Consider the following 26,795-nt stretch of genomic DNA (forward strand, 5'->3'; position numbering starts at 1 on the left):
TCCTTTCTTTTTCTTTCTTCCTTTCTTTTTTTTCTTTCCTTTCTTTTTTTTGAGAATTTCATATATGGGAAATGTCTTTTTTTTTATGTGAAATCAACCTCTTTGTCTTCTGAGAAGCAAATGAGAAGGGGAAGTCAATGGTGACAAGAAAACATGCCCAGGAATTCAAACCCAAAGTTATGCAAAGGTGCTGCTCACTAGGGCCACATTTGGGCAAAGCTAGCAGGTTTAAAGCCACAGGCAGCAAGTCTCTGCAGGCCTGCTGCGGCTCCTCTTGAAGCTGCTTGGTCCAGGGGTTCACTCGGAAAGTCAAGTTCATCGGTGACTTGGCTCTCTGCAGATATTGTGCTAAAAATAATGGACTTTGGAAACTAATCTTGGCAAGCCTTGTGTCCTTTTGAACATTTTTGATCAGATGTAACGTTTTATCGTCTCATTGTTTGGGAAAGGCCTGTTCTGACGTTTTATCATGGCAGTGTTTATGTTGCATGTCTAATTAGCTTCAACAGAGCAGATGAGTTGTTTTAGCCCGTCTGGCTTGCTGTCATTTTTTCTAAGTTCCTCATCTGCTAAGAAAATATATGTGTCAGGCTTTTAGATTCCAGAAATCAAAAGTCTATGGATGGATTCTATTCACTGTAGGAAAAATATTAAGGAGCATGGAACCATTTTCCAGGCTCGCCAGGGGAAGTGGAGACAAGTACCAAAATGCTTTGCAATTCTAATTTGAGAAGCAGTGCCAAGATCAAGAACTCAGCCCCCTCCTACTCCCAATGTCTTCCCAAAATCAAGGGAAACAAAACACCAAGCTAAGAAGTTTCTCACCATTTCTAACATGAGATACATTTAAAACAAACAAAGCCAAAGGAGACTGTGGGGGTCTTAAAAAGAACAGGAAATCAAGTGGGGCATGAAAGAGCGAGGCTGGGGAGAGGGTGGATTGGGGCCAAGAAAACGAGAAACAGGGCACTGAAGAGATACTGTGCCTGCCACAACCACAGTGTTTTGACGGCTCTTGCTACATTACACAATATTGATGTGTAATTTTCAAAACCTAAGTGGAAAAGACTTTGATGTGACATAAGGCCAGACTCCAGGAAGACTCAATCTCCTTTCAACTTCTGCTTGAGCCCACAGAGTTCCTTTCCGAGTTGAGGTGTTAGTGCCCATGGTCAAAACACCTCTGTTCATTAATTAATGAGGCTGATGGCTACTCCAGTTGTACACAATTGTATACTGGTGTGGGATTCTTACTTTGCATTCCAAGAGGACCACAGCATTTGAACCTCCCAACCATGGAATTGGGAAGGATATTTTAGACTTAGCGTGACAATTCAGTAAAGAGCTTTCAGGTACGTTTTTGATTTCCCCCTCTTAATCCATGTATCCATGTAGTAGTGGTGTCAACACCAAGGGACTTTTCTGTGTGATGGCATCATGCTCAGGAATACTGGCTGTATGTTGTATCCAACTGTTACCTAGATGCTATGACACTCATAGTCAGGTCCTCACTTAAAACAATGTAATAAAAATCCAGAGGATCTGCACACATTATTTAGGAACCCAAGGACTTATTCCTGCTTTGGGTGACTGCTGTCTGAGCCTATGTTATGGCACAGCATTAGGAATAGAAGAGTATCACTGAGAGATAAAGTATTCGTTGGTAGGCCAAGAAGACATCTGAAATACTGGCAAGAAAATGGTACAATGCTTTCTGATCATCTTCAATGTTTAAGATTGCAAGAGTTCTTTGAGACTTCACATATTCTTTATCATAACAATATGCATTCTTAACACTATGTAGAAGGAAAAGGGTAGGTGAAATGCATAAGCTCAGGTGTTCCTAAATGTCTCCACATGAAGAGCATGCACCTTCTCAGTTTCTTTTCCTCTGAGAATACTGATTGCTGCCCTAAGACGTCATCTGTTGTGACACCAAGAAGATGCGTGTGCCTTGTGTCTGCAGAGATTATTCTGCTACTTCAGCCAGGGCTTTTCTCAAGCCTCTGATACCCACCATCAAGTGCTGAGCTGCACACTGACTCAGTGGCAGTGCATCCCCACACTCCTGGGATGACAGGAACTATATACCAAAGCATTAAAGGGACAGATATATGGCTTAGAATCAGTGTTGTTCACTCTCTTTTGCTTGAGGCAAAGAGAGCTATATTGCTATGTTTATTTGTGTGTGTGTGTGTATATGTATAACAATCATAATTAAGAAAAAGATACCATGAATTTGAGAAGGCATGGGGAGGCATGAAAGGAGTTGGAAGAAGGAGGGAGGATGATATCATTATATTTTAATTTAAAGTAAAGTAAATTTTTTTAAATCTTAGATTTTTTAAAATAGTCCCACTAGTCAGGTGCTTACTCATCAAGCATGAAGAACCCAGAACCCATGTAAAATGGCCAGGTGTGGTAGTGTGTGTGTGTGAACTCTTGCTGCAGCGAAGGTGCAGACAGGCAGACCCTAGGGGCTTGCTACCAAGCACTTACCTGAGTCAGTGAGCCATAGGCCAGTGAGGGACTTGTCTCAAAAATCAAGGTGGACTGTACCTGGGGAAGGACACCAAAGATTGGTTCTCTCTCTCTCTCTCTCTCTCTCTCTCTCTCTCTCTCTCTCTCTCTCTCTCTCACACACACACACACACACACACACACACACACACACACACACGTGCACACCCATACTCTGCCCAGCAGAAATATTATTCAGCACTGATGGAATAAAGCACTGTGGCATCAGGCAGAAGAGGGGAAGGAAGAAGGATGTATGCGCACGGAGGGAAAAGGGTGATGGAGGAGGAGTGTGTGTGTGACTCAAGGAGGAATGAAGGGCTACTGGAAATATTATTCATCCTGCACAAAAATATTGTAGGAAAATTATAAAATACCATGGGTATGTTGACACAGCTGTGATGCTAATTAAATATTACAATCCTCACTGAAGGAAAACAAAAACTGAGATTTCCTGGATATCTGTTTTTGTTTAAAAAGAAAGAGGAGACATTACCCATGATGACTTAAAAGGCATTCCCAGCCTGTGGCACTTGTCAATCTAACTTTTCATATGTTCCGTCTGCCTGGAAAGCAGAGGAGTGAGTAACTAGCCATGTTGCATTTTGTTAACCAAATCTCTCTGGAAGCTAGCTCTTGGCAAACTGTTTCCATTAAAGAGAAAGAAAGATATGGTAGCAAGTGAACTGCTTTGGGAGCCAACGAAGGAAATGGGAAGTGAGGCTTCGGAGGGTTTGGAACAGCTGGCAAGTACTTATCCAGTCAGGAATTCCAAAGCTCATAAGTGATGTAGACAAAAGCAGTGGGGCCCCTCCACCTGGGCCCTGCTCTACAGTAGACAGAGCAGTGGGGGACCCTCCACCTGAGCCCTGCTCTACAGTAGACAGAGCAGTGGGGGACCCTCCACCTGAGCCCTGCTCTACAGTAGACAGAGCAGTGGGGGACCCTCCACCTGGGCCCTGCTCTACAGTAGACAGAGCAGTGGGGGGCCCTCCACCTGGGCCCTGCTGTACAGTAGACAGAGCAGTGGGGGACCCTCCTCTTGAGCCCTGCTGTACAGTGTGGAGGCACCTCATCAGTCATAAATATTCAGTGGCCTGTGGGGCAACTCTGTGGACTTAGTGGTAGTGTTCTTCTGGAGCTGTTTTGAGAGGCTCTGGGTTCAATTCTCAGAAAAAAAAGGTTTTGTACTTCACTTTTTAAATACGTTTTTTTAAAGTGAATTCAAGCGTTTTCTTGATAAACTGGTTTCATCTTTAGCCACGCTGCTATGGCACGGCACAACTCTCCAAGTATGTCCTCGGTTGAGCTTTCCTTTTTGTGGGTGACTTGGGTGACTCTGTCCTTGTGACAATGGTTGACTTCTTCTGTTTTACTCCACCTTTGTGTTTTATACACTTCTAAGATGCATGGTAATCCAGCACTTGCTTTTAAAATGGGTGGTTTTTTTCTCCCTCTATTTTGCTCCATCTCCCGCTTGACGTCCACTTATTTCTGGATTTCTGGCTGTCTTATTTTACACACAGTCATTTGGATTAGAGTCTCAGAGTGCTTCGACCTGTCTCTGCAAGGACACCAACCTGACCACTGGAATGTTTGTGGTATGTGGTGCTCTATGTCCCATTGTGAGGCTTTTCCTCTGAACTTATATTTTCTATGGAAAGATAAAGATTTGTATTTTCTAAGAACTAGATGACCCATTAAGTGAGGTGATTTCTATAATTCTCCCAAAAATGGAAGAAGGAGAAGGAAGAGGAGGAGGAGGAGGAGGAGGAGGAGGAGGAGGAGGAGGAGGAGGAGACTATGACGACTTCTTCATAACCTGGCCATTCAGTAGGATAATTTTGTATTCTAAAAATGAATAAAGTGAAATATGATTTCCCTATTACACAACAGTATTAAGTCTCTCAACAGCCAAACATGGCTGGTGGCTACTTTATCAGATGGACTGTTTATTTCATGATCACAGAGCATTTGTGGAACAATTGCACTTCAGTCGATTTGAGGAAACATGTTTCCAGGCCTATCCAACTCAGAGGGAAAAAAGGAAAGGAAAGGAGGGGAAGGCAGAGGAAATGAGAGGAAATGGATGGAAGGAAGGAAGGGAGGAAGGAAAGAAGGAAGGAAGGAAGGAAGGAAGGAAGGAAGGAAGGAAGGAAGGGAAAAGACAGACAATGGTCTCCAAAGGATCTTTGTTATGCCTGTTTCAAATTCTTGTTAAAGTTTGAAATAGTGAGACCATGAAACAGAATCTGGTCTTCAGGACAGAGCAGCTGGTTCAGCTGGTCAGCTGCAGGCTGGAGCCCAGGTGGAGGGGCCCCACTGCTGTGTCCACTGTACAGCAGGGCTCAAGTGGAGGGGCCCTCACTGCTGTGTCCACTGTACAGCAGGGCTCAGGAGGAGGGGCCCTCACTGCTCTGTCTACTGTACAGCAGGACTCAGGTGGAGGGGCCCCCCACTGCTCTGTCTACTGTAGAGCAGGGCTCAGGTGGAGGGTCCCCCACTGCTCTGTCTACTGTACAGCAGGGCCCAGGTGGAGGGCCCCCCACTGCTCTGTCTACTGTACAGCAGGGCTCAGGTGGAGGGCCCTCACTGCTCTGTCTACTGTAGAGCAGGGCTCAGGTGGAGGGCCCCCCACTACTCTGTCTACTGTACAGCAGGGCCCAGGTGGAGGACCCCCCACTGCTCTGTCTACTGTACAGCAGGGCTCAGGTGGAGGGCCCCCACTGCTCTGTCTACTGTAGAGCAGGGCTCAGGTGGAGGGGTCCTCACTGCTCTGTCTACTGTAGAGCAGGGCTCAGGTGGAGGGCCCCCCACTGCTCTGTCTACTGTAGAGCAGGGCTCAGGTGGAGGGCCCCCCACTGCTCTGTCCACTGTACAGCATGGCCCAGGTGGATGGGGGCCCCACTGCTCTGTCCATTGGGACATTTCTCAAGCCAATTATTTGCCCCAAATATTTCTCCTATTTCAAAAGATTTCTTATTGTGGCTAAGTTGGGCTTTTCAAAAGGATAGCTTTATGCAGCCAAGGAAAGCAATCTCTAGGAACTAAAACTTCAAAGAGTCTTTAAGGCAGTAGTAGTAGTACTAGTAGTAGTAGTAGTAGTAGTAGTAGTAGTAGTAGTAGTAGTTTGGGATTACAAGATGTGTGTTCTGCTTATTAGTAAGACAAAACTTCACTAAAGGGTGTGATTTGGGTTCCCTTATTCTTAGATTTAAAAACCAGTAATATTAGAATGCAGAAATACTACATTTTGATATTTTTATAGTGATTTAAAAAAATATTCCAAGGAAATTGTCTTGGTGAAATTTGAAGGAAGGGAAGGAGTTTGGGTTCCAATAGAATGTCTTTCTTTCCATATAGGAGCTAAAGTTTGAAGCATTTTAGATATTTTGAAATCATCATTATTGGATTTGAATGTGATTTTGTATTTATGGTGGAAATCAGTGTCTTAGTGCAAGAGTCCCCAGACCCCTGAGTGTCTCTTAGTTGGAACTTTATTCGTTCAACTTAAATAACTGTGTAAAAGGAAGCCGTGTCCACAGCCTCTCTTCTAATCCTGTTACCCATCCTCAGCCCCGGGGCCCGACTGGGAGGAGAAACTATGCACCTCTTCTTTTGAAAGTTAGCCACTGGCTGCCCAGGAGAAAAAGATACTCCAATCATCCTCTTACCTGAGATCTAACAGGAGATCTCACTCAGGAGGCTATGGCCAGGCCACAGGAGAGAAAAGACAAGCAGAACACGTTGTGGAGGCTTTGTTTTGACTTCAGATGATGTACCTCGGGGTTATTGGGAATTCCAGTCATCAGGGAGCTACAGGCTTCCTTTCAAGGAAATTCTCCAACATCTGGTTTGGCCCAAGAATTAAGCGGTATTGGAAACTATTGGTTAATGCTCAAATTATATCTGTGCCAAGATGAGAGCGGTTATATCCATGAAGAAATTACAGAAAGCGAGGGGTTTATTTCCTGCATGTGGGCTACAGCACATTCTTTAAAACTGACAATAGATTAAGATATGAAAATAAATGACAAAAGAAAGCTTTGTTGGTTTCTAGATTGAACACAGTTACAAGAGACTACCCCTTCAATCTGCCTCTGGATTATTCTAAGTTGTGATGGGTAATACAGAACAGCGGTACTCACCTTACGTGTACGGTTTTTTACAGTCAGCGTTCTAGCTAGTCGTGTGACTCCTAGTTCTTGGCAAAGCTGGGCATGCGTGGTAAATCAAAAGCATTTCAGTTTCTAATGGAAGAAAATGAGGTAGAGGCTGAAGATTGTTGCTTAGAGTTATTAGTTAGCTGTGGAACTTATTGTATACACATAGACAATTTTCCTAGTTGAGACCACATATAAACAAAATTAGTTTCAACTTTAGCTTGCCTAAATTAACTAATAGTTAATAGAATTTTGATGATAAAACTATGTTTTTATCTTATGATCCTGCATAAATATAGCTAGTTAATTTTTCTTTTGTTTGTTTGTTTGTATATGGGTGTATGTGGCATCATATGTCTGTGGAGAGCAGAGGACAACTTGTGTCCTTTCTTTCACAATGTGTATTCCAGAAATTGAGCTCAGGTCAAGAGGCTTGGCAACAAATGCCTTTACTCACTGAACTATCTCATTAGCCTAAAATATGATGTGTTTAAAGAGGGTCAAGTACTAGGAGTGGTGGTACATACCTATTAGCCAAGTACTTGAGAGGTAGAGACAGAGGAATCAGAAGTGCAAGGTTATTCTCTGCTAGGTAGCAAACTCAAGGCCAGCCTCAGCTACGTAAGACCCTACTTCAGTGAAACAAATAGGATCAAAAACTCAGGGGATAAAACTCATACCTGAAAGATGAGGAACCTGCTGAAAAGGGATTGCTTTTCTCCGATATGATTGGCAATGAAAAATATATGTCCTGCCGCTCTCTGAATTCAGCATGCAGATGTGTAAGGATACACCAATGGGTTCACTCCAGGTCAGCATTCTGGATATGTAAGGATAACTAGTTGGCCCACTCCAGGTCAGCATGCTGGATGTATGAGGACACACTGACAAGCTCACTCCAGGTCAGCATGCTAGATGTATAAGGATATACTGACAAGCTCACTCCTGGTTCCTTTGCTTGCTCCTAGTTAGCTTCAGATATCTGTGATGCTTGAAAACGTAATTCACCTATTTGTACCAACATAGTTAGTTCATTCACTTCCTTGAGAAGCAGTGATTGGCCAGTTTGGGGTAGAATCTTGTCATTAATTGTCTGAAGTAGCTGAGAATTTAGGATATTGTAAGTATAGCTATACAATGTGAAGGAATTAAAAGGCTTTCATTCCTGGGGCATCAACTCCATTTCCCAGGTACTATGCATCCGCCTTTAGATTAGAGCTTTAAAAAGTACACAAGATAGAACAAGCTTCATTCCTCTTTAAATACTTGTATGTGTGAGATGGGAAGGAAAAACACATACACATTTGCCACAACTGGAACCTCTGGAATTCCTGTTAGGGCCTGTGTTGCTTACTTTCTCATCACTGGGACAGAATACCTGACAGAAACAGCTTATGGGAAGTGTTCCTTTTGGCTCGTGGTCAGGGATACAGACCTCCATGGCAGAGAAGTCATAATGGCTAGAGAGGCTTGGTCTGGATCCAGAAGTGGGGATCACCTTCAAAGGTCTGCACCTAGGGACTTGTGTCCATTGTCCAGCTAGACTCTTTATCCCATGGTCCCAAAGTCTCCTAAAACAGACTACCAGCTGGAGACACTGGAGCCTATGGAGACATCCTACATTTCAAACCACGCAGAAAGTGGAAGAGTTGAGTCTTTAATGGGGGACACTCACTCTGAGCAGAACTAGAGTACCCACTGAGAGCAGGTAGACCATCTTTGGCCTGAGTTCTTTGCTTGCTTGGCTGTTCAAGGGTCCGCACTCTCCAACCAGCTCACAGCCCAGTCTCTCCAAGGCAGCTGTTAGCACAGTGAGGCAAATGGGGAGGCGTGGCCCGCATGCTTGCCTGGTCATGCAAGATGAGGAACAAGAGGAACTGGTGAGGTGTGTGACAGCTGGATTTACTACACAAATTCTAGCTGGAAACCATTTGTCTGCCATTTTAGATGATTCTGAAACCCGTCTAGAATTCAGTTAGGTTGTGATGTTATGGGACCTAGTGTGGTTGGTGGTTTGAATGAGATGTCTTGCATGATCTAGAACATTTGAATGCTTGGTCCCAGCTATTGGTATTATTTAGGGAGCTTAAGGAACATGGTCATGCTGGAGGAAGAATGTCACTGGGAACAGGCTTTAAGAGTTTAAAGATTTACATCATTGCAATTTTGTTTTCTCTGCTTCCTGTTTATGGTTTGAGATGGGAATGCTCTCTCAGCTGCTCCAGTTACCATGCCTGCCTTCCCCACTGTGATGATGGTGGGTGCATCCCTCTGGAACCACAAGTGTAAAATAAACCTTTCCTTCAGTTCCATTGGTCATGGTGTTTAATCACAGCAACAGAGCAGTAACCGACATACTAGGCTTTCATCTTCTTATCAAGGTCCATCAGACCCACTAGACCTCATTAGGAGTCTGTCCACAGGTGCCCTACACGTGCTTAAGTGAGAGCTGCCACCCTCACCAGGAATTTCTACTTAATCCATGAATGCCTGTAACTCTTCACCGGCCTCTCTGGGTCTTTACCTTTCTTCTGCGATACCCTTGTTTCTGAGTACCCAGGATCTTGGCAGACAGCAGACGCTGTAGAACTCAGCGATGTATGTGTCTGTGTGCCAGACTAGACCAAGGAATGCTTTGACATTGTGCGACGTTAAACATGTAGCATACTATTCATTTCCTCACTTCCTAATCTATATGAAGGAGTGCTGTGGTAGTTGGTAAGGTAATGCACACAGAGTGTTTGATGCCAAGGAGACATGAGCACAATCAACTCAGCAGGCAGGTCACTCTGCCCATTTTCTTTCCAACAATACCCATAGTGGGGGAAGAGCTGAGAACCCAGGCAGACCTTCTTTTTTTTTTTCTTTTCTTTTTTTTTTTTTTTTTTTGTCAAGTTTGCTTTCCTCTTTACCCAAGCAGGGTCACTTGTCAATTACATTTGTTCATATATTCATCAAAAATGGTTGAGCAGCGATGTCTGTAAGATTCGAAGCCTAAAGGATGTGTGTTCTTGCAGAGTAACGTGAGTGCTGGGATACTAACTTTTAAGAGGAGAAGGCAAAGATAATGAATGAATACCCTGAGGAGATGGGATTGCCATCCGTAAAGCGAAGAGATGTCTGAGCCTGTCCTGGAATTCTGAGTTACTATAAGGAGATTTGTAAAAAAAAAAAAAAAAAAAAAAAAAAAAAAAAGACTATAATGTAGTTCTAAGGTGATGCTGGGATACCTGGAATATGGTACCCAGTACTTACTGGGTTTATCTGCACTGACACTAACATGGACAGACCTGCCTGAGCTTGCCTATTGGTGAGTAATGCCATCAGCATCTTAAAATGCTCCTGTATTTGAAATCCCTTGTGTACATTATCCCTTGTGTGACCAGTAAAGCCAGGGTGCAGCCCCCATCCAGGAGGAGCCTGTGGCCAAGCTGTAGAGCTTTTAAGGCTCTGCAGGCTAGTGAATAATAAATGAAACCAATGCAGGAATCTGTCTGGGCAATGGGATGTCTAACCTGCCAGGTGCAGTTGGATTAGAGGCATGGAGCTGTGTGCTTCTTGTCTTCGTGTTGTGATAAGGTGGACTTCATTGTCACAGGCAGACACTCCAGAGGCCCTGCTGACCCCTTTGTGGACTTGTTATCTCAGCACAGAATTTATATGTTTCAATTCCTTTATTGGTTCCCTGTAAAGCAAAATATTGACAATAAAATTGCTATTTTTATCTTAGCAGCCGCCACATGGTCCCTGCTCCTCTGTTTAATGGATCCATGTCCTTCCCTTCCAACTGCCTCACTGTTCCTTTGACAAGGAGCCATGCACATCAGTAATTCCAGAACAATGTCTGTAATATTTACCAATAAACTGTCCATCCTGCTGACCCTAGGAAAACTGGGAACATATTGAATATATCAGGGAACAGATTAAGAGGTGCAGTTTATAACACCCTATGTCTGGAGGCCTTGAGTGGGTCTCAGGCTCGAGCTTATGTAGTTAGTCACATTGAACATTGCAAACTTCCAAAATGACAAGGAAATTGTAGAGTTCAACTCTCATCGGTTTTTGAAGCTTCCTGAAAAGACGAGATCCTTCCCGTGTCATGCCGCAGTACGTGCTAGACACACAGAAGAAGGGCAAGTGGAGGCGCCTGTTGTCCCCAGCCTGTCCCCATTTGCCACAGGATGGAGATTGCAATGAGCCTGCATTTTTATACCTTGTCATAGAGGTCATATGCAAAGTACAGGGGCAGGACGTAGATCAGACAGCCTGCTCTCGGGTCCAGTTTGCTGCTTGCCAGCTCTGTGGCTTGAGATGAACTTCTTCATGCCTCTGGTGACCTATTCTATAAGGCAGAAAAGAACACACTCATGAAGGTAGAAAGGACATGGGGAAGGAGATAAGTCTCGATGATCCTTTTGAAGATGCTCTTGTCTAGCCCGTCTTGTCAATACACTGCTGTTTATATGATACACACAAACACATGGTCCTTTAACCTCTTTGAAGTAGTGTTACTTACAGACAAAAGAACTCTTAACTGTTTTTGTGTTACTAAAACCACACCTCCCCTGGTATAGCAGGTGCAGTGGTTAAAACAGCAAGCCATCCAGGAGGCCACTGTCTCGGCAGGTCTGATTGTGAACTCTACTGTGCACCAGCGGCAGTACAGTGTCCATCAGTAGTGAGCAGCAGTTTTGTCTATCTATCTCTTCCTCTGTCATACCCTACATCGCAACTGAAGTTCCCCTCCCTCCACTCCTCCCAGTGATCCCCTCTCTGCCCAATCTACTGCTCCTCCATTTCCCTTCAGAAAAGAGCAGGCCTCCCAGTGATATCAACTGAACGTGGCATAACAAGTTACAGTAAGATCAAGGTTGGACAAGACAACCCACTGGGGAAAGAGTCCCAAGAACAGGTGAAAGAATCAGAGACACCCCCATTCCAGCTGTCAGGAGTCCCACAAGAACACCAAGCTAATGACCATAACATACTTGCAGAGAACCTAGGGTAATCCCATGCAGGCTCCATGCTTGCCGCTTCAGTCTGTGTGGGCCTGTACGAGCCCTGCTTAGTTGATTCTGAGGGCCATGTTCTCCTGATGTCCTCAACCCCTCTGGTTCCCTGCTGAAGGAAGCCTATGAGGAGCAGTTTTTTTAAAAAAAAAGTATGTGTTCACAAATGCAGCAACTATTTTACAAAAATATTTCAGTGCTGTTACAAAGTATATCCTTGGTATCTGTATTAGTATTTCACCATCATGACTAATGTTCCCGAGAGGATAGCCTAAGGGAGTAGTCCTTGACCTTCCTAATGCTGCGACCCTTCCTCATGCTGTGTGACCCCCAACCATAAAATTATTATCAATGCTATGTCATAAATGTAATTTCACTATTGTTATGGATCCTAATGTGATATCTGATAATTTTGATGGTCTAAGGCAACCCTTGTCATTCAATCCTGAAGGGGGTCATGACCCACTGGTTAAGAATCATTGGCCTAAGGGGAAAAATACTTAAATTTGGTTCAGGTTTTTAGGGCTCAGTCCATGTTTGTCTGATCCCATGAGCTTGGGCAGAGCATTATGGTGGCAGGTGAGGTGAAGAAACCTCTTCACCTCATGCTACAAGAAGCAAGAAACTACCTGAAGGGGTCAGCAACATGACCCCAGTGACCTCCTGACCCCAGTGAATGTTCACCTCCAAATGTTCACTTTCCAAAGCAGTGCCACCATCTGGAGACTAAGTATTTACAGCACATGAGGACCTTGAGGAGCAGGCATGGGTTATGGTCAGTGTACTTGCTGAGTCCACAGTGGTCCTTTTAAGCATAATTCCAATATATGAGCAAAATAGTCTTCTGATTTTCAAAGGGGTAGAAAAGTGTGTTGCCATTATGAGCAGAGATGATTGAAGGGTCCAACCTTCTGGTCCTTTTAGACCCCTAGAAGTCACGATTGCCATGTTGATCCTCTTTAAAAAGGACATGTAGACAGCTGTGTGCATTAGACAAAATCATTCACAAACAGCAGGCTGCTATCCATAGGGCTGTCTTCTTTTTTCTCATAAGCAAGTTCTATGTGGTAGTAGTAGGTGGAGCCCATCAACACAATATTTTTCCATTTACAGAAGTGGCCCCTTGGCTCTGTGGCTCTGTGTATAAATCCAGAACCCCTTGGACTACATTGGATTGGAAAATCCATTTTGTATTCTCACTTTTATGGAGATACAGCTGGTCACACCGCCCATTTTGCCCCTTGGCTTCCAATTTGGCAGAGGAGAAATGCAGGTGCTGCATCTCAGGATCCAAGTGCGGCATTTGGATGGAGGCAGGAGGATGGAACCTTCTGGAAGTACTCAGGTCAGCGTATAGGGGAGTACTTTTGTCCTACAGTTATTTGGTTTCAGTGTTTTCTTTTATCACTATTAGTATTATCAGTCATCATCATCACCGTGGTCATCATCATCTTCTTGGGGCACCAGCAAGAGTGGTTTTCACCTTGCTGGCCTTGTTCAGACTTTTCTACTTTCCCTTTAATCATTCATGAAAGGGTATGTTTATGCCATGGCAGAGAGGAATTAAGGTTCACTTATCAAAAGCAACAACAACAACAAAGGCCCTCAACATCTTACAATACTGTTCCTTTAAGGACATCCTGGCTTCCTCCAGCTGCCTTCATCTTCCCGATACATAAGGGTACACCAAGTTGAATCTATAAACAGAACCCGCTAATTAAGAGTAATTGCTTCGGAGATTGGTACAGACGATTCAGCATTGTATGCGTGTTCTTCTCAGATGTCCATTAGCTGCTAATAAGATCCTACAGCTGTGCCAGGCTGTTTCCTGTTTCCGTCTATTGTACCTTTATTGCTGTATATGGACCAATCGGATGGGTGGGACAATAAGTGGATGTCCTTTCGCTCTCTGAAAATGGCTCAAAAGAATGTCTGTTATTAGATTGCTTTTTCTGTGCGGTTTCATAATGCTATGCTAATAAAGGAAACATAACGCTGAAAGTTTGGGGTTTGGTTGCTTCTCTTCACTTGTGCTGTTCACTGGTTTCTTGTTTAATTAAATCCCTCTTATAGATTTTTTTTAGAACTATATAATGGAAGCATGCCTGGGCAACATGAGCAGACAGAAAACGACATTCTTCCTCCCTCTTTCTTAAAAAGAGAAAGTTTCCATCTAGATGTTTTAAGTACTTAAAAATTCAGCATGAATATCGTGTTGCTATATTTGACTGATTTACACTGGAGGCTTAGTGAAAAGCCTATGAATTATTCACTCCCAAGTGATTCTATAAGCTAGAATACCAGAAATCATATCCTTGCCGAAGTTTATAAAGTGAAATAGTTTAAATACTCTCTAGATATGTGGGTGTCAGTAGAAAAGAATTTTTCCCTCTGATTTTGGTTTTCAGTGATTTTCAGTTCTTTGTCATTTCGTTTTAGGAAAAGTCAGCTAAATATTTTTCCCTTTTCCACAGGAAAACTGCCTAACATGTTTTTAAATTGTTTAAAAATGATCGTATAGATTAGTAACTGGTGCCTTTGGGGTTTCCTCAGATCCAAAGAAGTTGCCGTTTTGTTGAAAATAAAGGGCAGCTGAAGGGGGAATAGCCACTGCTTGTCTTCTCTTTATGTAGAACTAAAAGTCTAAAAGTGAGGAGAAGAAAACGACAATTACATAAGATTAATTAAATCCTCCCCTCAGGTGCGAAGTAAGTTTGCTACTCCATGGAACTCTATATGTGTATATGTGTACATAACAGATTATATAGATTTACACATATCCAGTAGTAAGCATGTTTGGTATATTAAAATTACTTAACTTTTAAAGGACTCCACACAGTCTATTTGAGAGCCCACAGAAATGTCTTGGCAGCTAACCTTTTATGGGAGTAAATTAACATCACTTAAAATGCTACTTCAAGCAGTAACACTTTGACCTACATGCTCATCCGCATCCGTAAGCTAAACAGGGCCACATGGGCCACCAGTCTGATGATGCTCCCCTGGGAGATCCATTGCTCTCTGAGAATATGCGGGCTACAAGGATAGCTGGCATTCTCCACACATGATTTCTAGAGGAACCATGACAAACTGGGAACAGGATGAATGAAATTGCTCAGGGGAAGGATCCAGAGTGGCTCCACATCTATTGAGAAGAGCCATGCTTCATAGTATGCAGAGTTCGTGAGTGGTACAGCATTCATCATTCAAACCAACCAAAGTATAGAAGAGAGAGAGAGAGAGAGAGAGAGAGAGAGAGAGAGAGAGAGAGAGAGAGAGAGAGAGAGATGTCAGTAGAGATGTATGTTGAACTGTGGACCTTCACCAGAAAGCAAGAATATATATAGTAGTTGCACACAGAGAAACACAGACACAAGTATGATTCCTTGCATAACACTCCTGTACACATAACAAGTAATTCCCAAATCAGCTTAGTCATCAAAGGCTCACTAATGAGCATCCATCTGGCAAAAGTCCACCCTTACTAAGTACATGCACAGATAATTTCATTGAGTTATTGGCACACGGTCCTTTGGCTCATGTCCACTTGTGTAACTGCCACTACTGAAGGCCTGATGAGAAGCTGGGGTTGCAGAACAGCAAGGGTTAGGAAGCCATTGTTGAACATCTGTGGACATTAGGCTAACATAAAACAGTGATAAGAGCGTACTGCTGTGATTACACAATATGAGTAACTTCCAGCTTGTTTTGTGTGTAGTTCTTACTATAGTGCTAAGAATCTTCAGTTTGTAGTGAATGAACAGATTGTCTTCATCCCCACTGCAATCCAGGCACAGGCTGAGTGCTGGGAAAGGTGCAGGGAGAGACCTGCGAAGACTCCTTGTCCTACTAGGAAAAGAACCACTTCAAAGTGTGTTTGTGGGGATCTGAAAAGGCTAGGTCTGTTGAAAGATGGAGAGAAAGAATATTCCTAACGGAAATGAAAATATTTACTTATGTTGAATCAACATCTTTAGAAGCAAATGTCAACTGAGCTAATTATTAATGTCAGAATTCTATTACCTTCCCCTGGGTGATCCATGGCAGAGGATTTGTTCAAAAGAAAAGCCCAAATCACATGGTCCTTGGCTAAATTACCGTGAGGAGGCAGCTATTCAGTAAAAGGAATGTGTGCTGTACAATTCTGAAAATAGGGTAATGTCATGGGGAAATCATGATTTGCCAAATAACCCTGTTTTTTTTTTTCCCTAAATCATGGTAAGCAAAACACTCACCCAATGGAAGGTGGCATCAAATATTTTTGTGGAAATTGTTATTTTAATGGGAAAAGTTAAAAATCAAATCAAAACTAGTGCATAAACTTCGATAACAACAACAAAAAGATCTCAGTAAGAGCCAGCTCTGTACTGTCCCATCCCTTGTTCTGATCTGACCATTTGCCCACTTTGCTTAAAATCCCCCTGCATTTGACTCATTCCTCACCTAAGCAGGTTTTGTGTGTGTTACGATTCTTTTTTGGCCACAACATAATTTCTTACTGATAGGGAACATTGCCTTTTGGGTCTGGAGAGTCCCGCAAAGGCTTCTATGCTGCTGATGCTACTGCAAGGTGATTGGATCGCAATGATGCTAACCTCACTGGTTGGTAAGTTCACAGCTGAAGGGACCATTAGGAGGTAGAGGCTGGCTGGAGGAAGTGGGTAGCTGGGGCTCCTTTGAAGGTTATATCTTTTCCCTGGTCACCTCCCCCACAATCCAGCCACATCTTATCCTGCTTCCTGGTCATCGTTTGACAACAGGCTATTCTATACCGTGTGCTCACACTGTGCTTCCCTAACCCGCCACAGGCCCAGAAAGAAACAAGGCAAGTGAGTCTGAACCGAAACTCTCAAGTCAATGAGCCTTTCCCCCTTAGAACTGATTTTCTTAGATGTTTCATCACTCTGATGACCCAAGGAACACAGGGACAGAGTGTTCTTTATATCACATTTCTCACTTTCCCAATACTGTGTACTATACTTAACAGCTACTTAGTAAGTACTTACTAAATAAAAGAACCAAGCAAATTGTCTCAGCTCCTGCAGATATTAACTAAATTCCACTCCTCTAGAGAGATACATAAGGAGTGCAGGGAAGTCACAGGACATTAAAGCCTTCTGCATTTGGACTTCATCTTGCTGTGCTTTTGATGTTTATTATATTTAATTGAAATTATTCTATTCTGTAATCACAGACTTTTAAGAAGTCATAGATGTTGAACTGCATAAGACTTTGGTATTATTTATCTCTCATAACTTCACGGGTACATACTGTGAACTATCTCATACTATGTTCATGCACCCCTGTTGCCCCTTCTCCTCCCTCTAGCTTGATGAAGGACGCCACTTTTTTAGTTTCCAAAATCTGAATCCCAGAGTCACCACTGTCTCTTTCCTCTCCTTCCCTCCCAGGTCCAACCCATCTACACCTCCTTAAGTCTTATCCTTTGACGCATCACAGACAGGGACCAATGTCTCAGGTCCTCAAAAGTGGCCCACTGACGCAACTCCACTATAGTTGCTCATCTGGTGTATACCACCGACCCATTTTCTGCATAGCTTCCAAGTGGCCATTTTACTGTGAAGACACAACAATAAAACTTTGATTCCAACGAGCTAGCAGCTCACCAGTGGATGCGTGTCCTGCACAGTCCAGTCTCCATCAGAATGTGTACACTTCCAGTCCAGTCTCCTTCAGAATGTGTATACTTCCCTCTCTTTACCTCCTTCTCTTCCACCTCTCTCTCTCTCTCTCTCTCTCTCTCTCTCTCTCTCTCTCTCTCTCTCTCTCTCTCTCTCTCTCTCTCTGATGATCTGCATTCTACCTCAGTTCAGTTGTCACTGAGTAGCCTTTCCTTGACCTAAATGGTCACCCTGTGTGCTCTCCTATCATTGGGCAATTCCTTCTGTTGGAGCATGGAGTAAACCCTGAAGAGCTCTCTTCCCCACCAGGCTCTGAGATACTTGAAAGGGAGAGGATAGCATGAGTGTGTCCTTCATTTTTGTATCCAGGTGTTCAGGCAGGACCTACAGCAAATAGACGTGGAATTTGAGTAGTTCCCACTGTCATTTATTAAATTGTAATATTCTCACTTGGCTGATTAGATTTCCACCATCACCTCTGTCTTCTGTCTACACTGGACAGTTACCGGGACCCTACCCACCCCCACAATCCTACACTGTGTTTATATTGCACTGCAGGGCTGTAGTTTGGGACAAGTAACCATTGCCTTGTTCCATTGTGGGCAAGGATTGGTTCTCCTGAGCTCTGTTCCCTCACAGGTCTATCTCAGTACTTTGGTCATAGAAGGACTCAGAATTGAATTGGAACTGAACAGAATTGAATAAACTATCCATTTATGAAATAATTTGCTTTAGAGTTGCCAGAATTAAATGGCTGCTCCAGTGGCAATATAACTCTAACCCACTAATATCATTTGATCCACCAAGGAGCTAGCTAATTAAGTAGGTGGGTTAAACAGATAATCTGCTGGGGGAAGAGTGTTTTAGCTAGAATCCACATAATTTTTTAAAAATCACCATAATCTAGGAGCTATAATTCTTTCTATTTTCCACCCAAAACAAAAAATAGGATCTTGGCAAGTGGTGGCTGATTTCTGGCGTCAGAAGAGCAGGCCACACACCTGTGTGCCAGATGTGCCTTACAGCCCCGGCTCCCCCTAGCTCCTCTGCAAAGCCTGCCCCATGCTGACTCCTTCCTATAGAGAAGGGGGCATTGGTCTCCAGCCTTTCTGCAGGCTAGGTTCCCCGGTGCTCTCCTGTTTTTCTTAGCTTACAGGCCCCTTCATTGAATTTCAATGTCTTGAGTGACCTTTGCCAGCACAGGAGGCCTTAGTCATTTGCTCATGGATGACTCTGCTTTATCTGCTTGTTTGATTTCTGCCTGGCGCTTTTCTGACTTATATGACTAGTGTGGGGCTGTCACAGCTTTCTCTAGCCAGATCAGCCACATCAGCATCAATCCTAGTTAATGGATGATCAGGTCCTCGGGATTTCCATGGGGTGCCTGAACAGTGTCATCTGATACTGAATGTGGCTTTAATGAGAATGAATGGGGCTCGATAACGGATGGATCTGCATTGATAGACACTGGGACAGGACACCTTTGTGGCCCTGCTTTGTCTCCCTAAGAATGCCTCTGCAACTGAATCTGGGCCATTTCTATGCCACTGTGCTAAGAGCTGTGGAATCTCATTCATCTCCTCAGAGGCCAGCTTGCCCTGGAGGCCCATCTGTTTGAGTGGATGCAGAAAAATGTCACGGACATGTGGCCCGTTCACGCACATTGCCACTGAGAGCTTTCTGGTTATTAATTTCCCTGTTTTGTAATGACTCTGGTCACACACATTCTGGTAACATTTGAAAAAAAAAAGAAAAAAAAAGACATTTTTTTTTAATTGTAATTTTTAAAGTGCAATTTTAAAAAATTTAAAGACAACTAAATAAGTGTTATTTTATTGTATTTTTAATATAGAGTCTAATTGGAGACACTCTCACCCCCACAGGGATTTTAAAATGCATTGGACAGTATTTTTTAGTCCTTCTTAGCATAAGATGCCCAAGGCTGTGTTTTGGCCCAGAGGAATTTTGAGGCTGAGAATTTTTTTGTGCTTGGAAATGGTTGTTTCAGCAACAGAGAAACAACATGGTCGGAACTCGAACAAGGCTGAAAGTGGTGCTGTCTCCCTCAGATTGCTAGTGTGACACAATAGTTAGGAATGTGCCCGGCTTTCCCCTTAGACCAGCGCTGCGGAGCTGGGGCCAGCTGCAGAACTGAATAACTAGTCGGGGGGAATAAGAGACTCTTTTTTATGTTTGTCACTTTCTAGGAAATTCCCTGAACTTATTTTTCAGTCAGGAAATCAGTCTTAAGTGCAAAATGTGTGTGCGTGAGTCAATAATATCTCATACAAATGGATGCATAACTCACACAACACAGGAAACAGTGGAGTATTTGTTAAAAATAAATGGGGCTGCATTTGTTCTGTTCCAGCTGTGAGAATGAACTGGTTCATTCAATCAAATGTGCCTAATGCTATAAGGTTTTCTCCTGGCCCCAACAGTACTAAGAAAGACTAGAGCTTCCTGGGTACCAGAAAGAGCTCGAACATGTCAACTCATTTTACCTTTCTTGCAAGCCTGGGAACTGACTGCACCTGAAATGGACTCAATGAAACCGAAACCTTGCACTCTGCCTCCAAGTATAACTTTCCTCTCTTCTCAAGCAGATCACAGGTGTGACCCCACAGGGCACTGTGACTGCACATTATAATCAACTGTGCCAGGACTTGTGTGGCAGGCTACTGTCATACTTCATCCATGCGTCATGAGCTACAACCTTTTCAAACTGTGCTTATCATTACTTTGAAATAATGTAACATTTAATAAATTATTTTACACCATAATGTGGATTTGGAGAACCAAAGTCAAATTCTCACTGCATGATTTCCTACCCAAACATGTGAACAGATAAGGAACACCAGGGTTCATTCATCACCACCCAGACCATCCTGATACTGCTCTTGTGTTCCCTCACACCCTTGTCCCATCTGCCTCTTGAGGACTGGCTGCCATGATTTTATCTGGAAGTTCACAACACTTCCTTATACCACAGAAACACAACCATAATTAGAACACCATCAGTATTGAAATCATTTAAAATATCCTTTTATAACATTTCCATGATTGGAATTCTATTACAGTTTCTTATAAACTCAATAACAAGCAAGGTCTCACAGTCACACACCAACAGAAGTCAATACTGTAATACCAGGCTTTACAAAAAAGAATCTATTACATAGTCAGTTGACAAAGCCTGGAGCTTTGGGGTGTGTGTGTGTGTGTGTGTGTGTGTGTGTGTGTGTGTGTGTGTGTTTTCATGTGTGTATATCTGTGTATACATTTGTGGGTGTACACATGTATAAGTATGTATGCGTGGTGGGAGGATGTGCACATGAGTGTGTGCACATATATGTCTGTGTGATCTCCATCTTCATAATTTGATTTGAGGCCTGGTTTGAGACTCATAGGAAGAGAGTGGAGAGGAGCTGTTCATTGATTGAGTGATCAGTTAGGGAAACTGTAGAGTTCCTGTATACAAAGACAGGACACCATGCACCTTGACTTTGAACCCTAGCCCTGCAAAGAAAACCATGGGTCACCATGCCTCATGTCACGGTTTCCTTTTTTCTATCTTTCTCCCATGGATGAGGGAGAGTTCTACAGAGAGAGATTTCAAGTTTGTAACTGCAGAAGTTGTTGGCAGGTGAACTGGCTTCTCACTATACACGTTCTTGAAAAGTCTGTTCTAAATGTACTATGGTGGATTATAGGGTCTTCCCTGAAAAGTACAAGACAAACATGACTAACTAACGCATGAGTTATTTGTGTCAGTCCAGGTGTGTGGCCTTGTCTGAGGGTGTTTGTCCGAATTCTCATGTACATTCGGGAGTTCAGAATACAATCTTTAGACCTGGGTCTGTGTGCCACTGACTACACAGCTTGGGGAGTGTTCTCTTTAACTGTCTTTGTGGCCAGCATTCATTTATTTGGAAAACTGTTGTTTCTTAATCTTTAGAAAAGATTTACCTTAAAATATGGACTAAATACTTGTATAATAATGTTTCTAGTAGCATAATGTCATATGTAATGAATATATGCAATGAGAAATTTTAATTGTAATAAATATTACAAAATATTTTGGTGGGTGGGAAGATGGCTCGGTTGGTAAAGTTCCTGCATGCAAGCATGAGGACCTAATGTTATATCATATCTCTAGAAGCCATGTTAAAAATGATAGGCATAATGGCATGTGCCAGTAACCCCAGCACTGGAGGAAGCAGAGACAAATGAAGCTTTGGATCTTGCTGGCAACCTAGCCTGCCTGAATGGCTCCAGCTGAATGAGAGACTGTGCTCCAATAAACAAACAAACAAACAAATAAATAAATAAATAAATAAATAAATAAGTAGGGAAGAAACCCAATATTGGCCTATGGCTTAGACTTTACATTCACACATATGCATGTGTACACATGGGTACACATGTACACATATAATGCATACATGTAAATTAATTCACTGTTTTTATCCCTTTAATTTCCTTCTTTTGTTTTATTGGTCCAGCTAGTGCTTCAAGCACAACATTAAAAAGGAGTGGGATTAGTTGATAGCCCAGTGTCATTCCTGATTTCAGCAGGATTCACTTCAAAGTTTTCTCGTTTAGCATGATGTTGGCTATTGGTCTCTCATACATAGCTTTTACGAGGCTGTGGTATTTTCCCTCTAGTCCTACATTCTCTAGGACTTTTATATGAAGGCATGTTGGATTTTGCCAAAGACTTTTTCTTAAATGATTGAGATGATCACGTGAGGTTTTTTTTATGTTTTAATCATTTATTCATCACCAATACATAAGTCCAATGTATTCCAATTAGCAAATTGCTTAACATTGTTATGTGTCCTTTGGTTTCTGCAATAGCCCAAGCCCCACTGGTCAACCAGCCTCAGTTTCCCTATGAAGTTAATGACTGATTTTCAGTTCTATTTCAATTTTGACTCTGAAAATTTCCTTCTCTTCTTGTGATCTCATTCCTATTTTGATGATGGCTACATTTTATTTCATATCTTGGAAAGGGAAATATCCCATTAAGTAATATTCCACAAAGTTTGAAACAGTCTATTTCATCTGCTTACCCCATCTTTCACCTGGATTTGACCTTCACTATTAATCTATTCTTCCACTATATTCATTCTCCTACTGCTTTATGTGACTTGTTATACCCTTATACCCTCCACGTTCAATGTATCTAGATCATGTGAGTTTTGTCTTTAAGTTTATTTACATGCCATGTTATATTTATTGGCTTGCAAGTGTTGAACCATCCCTCCATTTGAGGGATGAAGTCAACTTGGTTGTGATGGATTGTCTTTTTGATGTGTGTCTCTAATCTGTTTGCAAGTATTTTATTGAGCATTTTTTTTAGTCTATGTTCATCAGGAATATTGGCATGTATTTTCTTTTTTGTTGGTTACCTGGTTTCCAAGTGATCACATTAGAGAGATATTGGTCTTGTAGAAGGAGCTTGGAAGCATGCCTTCTGTTTCTAAGATTTTAACTAGTTTAGGACGGATTGTTGGAGATCTTCTTTGAATGTCTGGTAGAATTTTGCTGAGAATCCATCTGGCCCTAAACTTTTTATTTACTTTTAACTGAAAGGCTTTATTATTACTGTGTCAATCTTCCTTTGTCCTGAGTCTCCTCAGGTTGCTGACTTCTCACTTTGATTTTGGTGGTCTGGCTAATCTAGAAATTCATCCATTTCTTTTGTTTTCCAACTTAATAAAGAAGAAGTTTTAAAAGTCTTCTTATAGTATTCTGAATTATTTTTGTGTCTGTTGTAATGTTTCCCTGTTCATTTCTGATTCTGTTAATGTGGGGCCTCCCTTGGTTAATTGGACCAAAGCTGCCAATCCTATCCATCTTCTCAAAGAACTGACTCTTAGATTCCTTGCCTCGTTGTTTTCTTTGTTTCTATTTCATTCGTTTCTGCTCTGACTTTTATTATTCCTTACTGTTGATTGGGTTTGGATGCAGTTTGTTCTTGTTTTTCCAAAGGTTTTAGTTGAACTGTTAATCCATTTATTTGTGCTCCTTCTGATTTCTTGTAAGTTTTTTTTTTATTTTTTTAATGTGGATACTTAGAGCTATAATTTTCCTTCATGAAACTGCTTTCAATTTGTCTCAGAGGTATTGTATTGTGTTTTCATTTTCATTTAATTACAAGAATATTTTTATTTCTTTCTTGATTTCTTTTTTGACCCATTCATCATTCAGTAATGAGTTAATCTCTGTATCTCCATGAGTTTTATATTTACTGGAGATTTGTTCGCTGTCAGTTTTAAGTTTTATTGCATTGTAGTTATGTATTATACACAGAGTTATTTCAATCATTTTGAATTTGTAAAGGTTTGTTTTACATCTCAGGATGTGATCTGTTTTAAAGAGGCATCCATGTATGGCTGCAAAGAATGTGTATTCTTTGGTGTTTAAATGTGATATTCTGTAGATACGTATTAAAATCATTTGATGTATATTTTTATTTAATTCTATTGTTTTTCTGTTTATTTTTTATTCAGATAACTTGTATTTTGGAAAAAGTGGGGGATTAAAATTAGCTACTGTTAATAGCTTGATATTAATGTGTGTCTTTAAATCCAGTAGTACATTTTTATGAAATTAGGAACATAAGAATTTAGTTACATATATGTTTAAGATAGTAATGTCTTCTTGGCTAATTGTTGTCCCCTTGATTAGGATAAAGTGTCCCTCTTTATCTCCTCTGGTTAATTTTAGTTTGAAGTGTATTTTGTCAGACATTAGCCAGTGGCACCTCTCACTTCCTAAACCTGTTAGACCGGAGAACTCTGGTCCATCCTTTCATTCTAAGGCAATGACTATATTTAGATCTAAGATGTATTTCTTGTGGATAACAGAAAGAGGGATTTTGTTTCTTGATCAAATCAGCCGCCCTGTGTCTTTTGATAGAAGAATTGAGGCTATTAATATTTAGTTATCACTGAAATGCATATTAATTTCTGTCATTGTGTTGTTGGTTATTTTAGTGTTGTTGTTTGTGTTCTCAGTGATACTTTGAGCTCTAATAATTATGGCTTCATATTTCTCTCTGTAGTCTTTTGGTTGTGCTCATTCCTCTCTTCAGCCCAAAATATTGCTTCCTATATTTTCTGTACATTTGGTTTGTTGGATGTAATTTTTTAGACTGTATCTATCATGGAAAGTTTTTCTTTCCCCTTCAACTGTGTCAGATAGTTTTGCTGGGTATATTAATCTAGGTTGGCTGTCATGATCTTTTAAGATTTGAAATGCATTGCTCTAGGCTCTTCTGGCTTTTATAGTTTGCAATGAGAAATTGGTTGTTATCTTGATGGGTTATCTTTATATGTGACTTGTGGGTTTTTTTTTTTTTTCTTGCAGCTTTTAATACACTTTCCTTGTTCTGTATTCTTGGTGTTATAACTGTGATAGTCTGTGGGAATTTTCTTTTCTGATCTTGTGTCTTTTTGGTCATCTGTGTGTGTCTTGTATGGATATGTCTTTCCTTCATTAGGGAACGTTTTCTTTTATGATCTTGTTGAAGATCTGGTTTATGCCATTGACTTGGGATTCTTCTTTCTCATATATGCATATAATTTGAAAGTTTGGTCTTTTGGTGGTGTCACACATTTACCATATGTACCTTTTCTGTGTTTTTAAATTGTCTTCATACTCCATGCCTGTTTCCTCCAGATCCTCTACCTTACCTTCAAGTCCTGATATCCTACCTTCTGCTTGATTCATTCTACTTGCAAGGCTGTCTTGGAGGTTTGGAGTTAAGTTATCGGGTTTTTCAGTTCCTTGATTGTGTCAGCTTAGTTCTTGTCAACATTTCTATATCTTTATTAAATTCCAGTTTTAAATGCTGGATAGTTTTGGTCCTGTCCATTATTGTGTTGTTGTTGTTGTTGTTGTTGTTGTTGTTGTTGTTTCGGCATCACTCAGGCATTCCTTCTCTTCACATTCTTTCACTTCCGTTTCATTGAATTGTTTCTTCATGTCTTTTTAAAGCCCCTTGACTTATCTTTTAAAGTTTATTATTGTTCTTTTAAAAGTCTATGTCCTGGATATCATCTGGATAACTGTCTTTGGTATCTCTATAGAACTGGTAGGATTTGGAAGGGAGATGCTGGCTTGATCATGTTGTTTATATTTTTGTGATGAGATCTGGGTATGTGGTATTCTTTTGTTCTGTATCTTTTTGGATAGAGCAGGCTGGAGCAAAAGAGAAGATGTGCCAGTCTGGTTGGGCCTAGAGTTTGGAAATGGCTTAAGTTAGATAAAGTCAGCTGGGCACAATAGGATGTATGTCCCAATCCAAGTCTGGAGTGTAGGGCAGATCTGGAGTTTGGGGAGGGTGTGTGGATGGAAGGATCTAGTAGACTCAGTAGGCTAGACCATGTAGAAGGATGTGCAGGAACTTTCTGGGTAAAGAAGTTGAATGTGATGTTGGAGGAGCCTGTGAGCTGAGGGGCAGGCAGGGAGGATTCCCGTGGAAGCCTAGAGGTTGGTTGTCAAGCAAACAGAGGTGAACAGACTAGGCTGGGCACTGACTGTGGGACCTGGGCTAGTTCTAGGGAGTTGGAGGAAAGTGTTTAGAAGGCAGACTCACTCACAAGGCTAGGCACTCAGGAAGGATGTGCAGGATCTGGCTGGGTGGAAAGGTTGGATGTGACATGGAGGGGCCCCTGGCTAAGTCTGGCTATTTTCTTAAAGCTCACTCCAATGTCTTCCACAGTGTATAACCCCTGATGAGATCCTGCAAAGAGTAAAATATATTATTAAAAGACTGAGTCCACACTGTGGCAAGATGAGGATTTACAGTCTGTTTGAATTTTATTACATATATATGTAATATATTACATATATAATCTTTTTATTTGGTTTTTGCCTTCCATATAAAGACTGTGTCTTTAACGCAGTGCTTGCCAACTAAATTCTATGCCTTGACACAGAGTTAGTATCATTTTTAGATCTTTTGCCTTAAACCTTGAGCCTGATAGTAGATGAGTACTCGAGTCAGAGTCTCTGTCCCACCTGGTCCCTTGAGGCCCTCCCAGGCTGTGAGAGGTTGAGGAGATCAACTTTACAGATCCACTTCCTCTCATCTATTTTTAGAGCACAGTTAGAAAGCTCTATTCTTTGGAACTTAGCTGATTCTCAATTTGTTTAAAATACATCTATACTTATATTTTACTTCCCAGAGTAGATACTTTCCCTCAAATTATAAGCACATTTCAATCTTTAAATGCTAAATAAATATTCAATACTTCCTATTTAAATTCACTGCTATGGGAAACTGATAATGACTCCTGTTCTATTAATTTTCCTCTCATAAACTGAATATGAAAACATACCAGAAGTTTATTTCAAATAAAAATGGATATAAAAGCATAATCAGTTAATATAGCTGTACCTGTCTGTATTTTCCATATTAAGTTATTTAACAGCAAGTGTTTGGGAACCTC

The sequence above is a fragment of the Peromyscus eremicus genome, chromosome 9, assembly GCF_949786415.1.
Source record: "Peromyscus eremicus chromosome 9, PerEre_H2_v1, whole genome shotgun sequence".
Classification (NCBI taxonomy): domain Eukaryota; kingdom Metazoa; phylum Chordata; class Mammalia; order Rodentia; family Cricetidae; genus Peromyscus; species Peromyscus eremicus.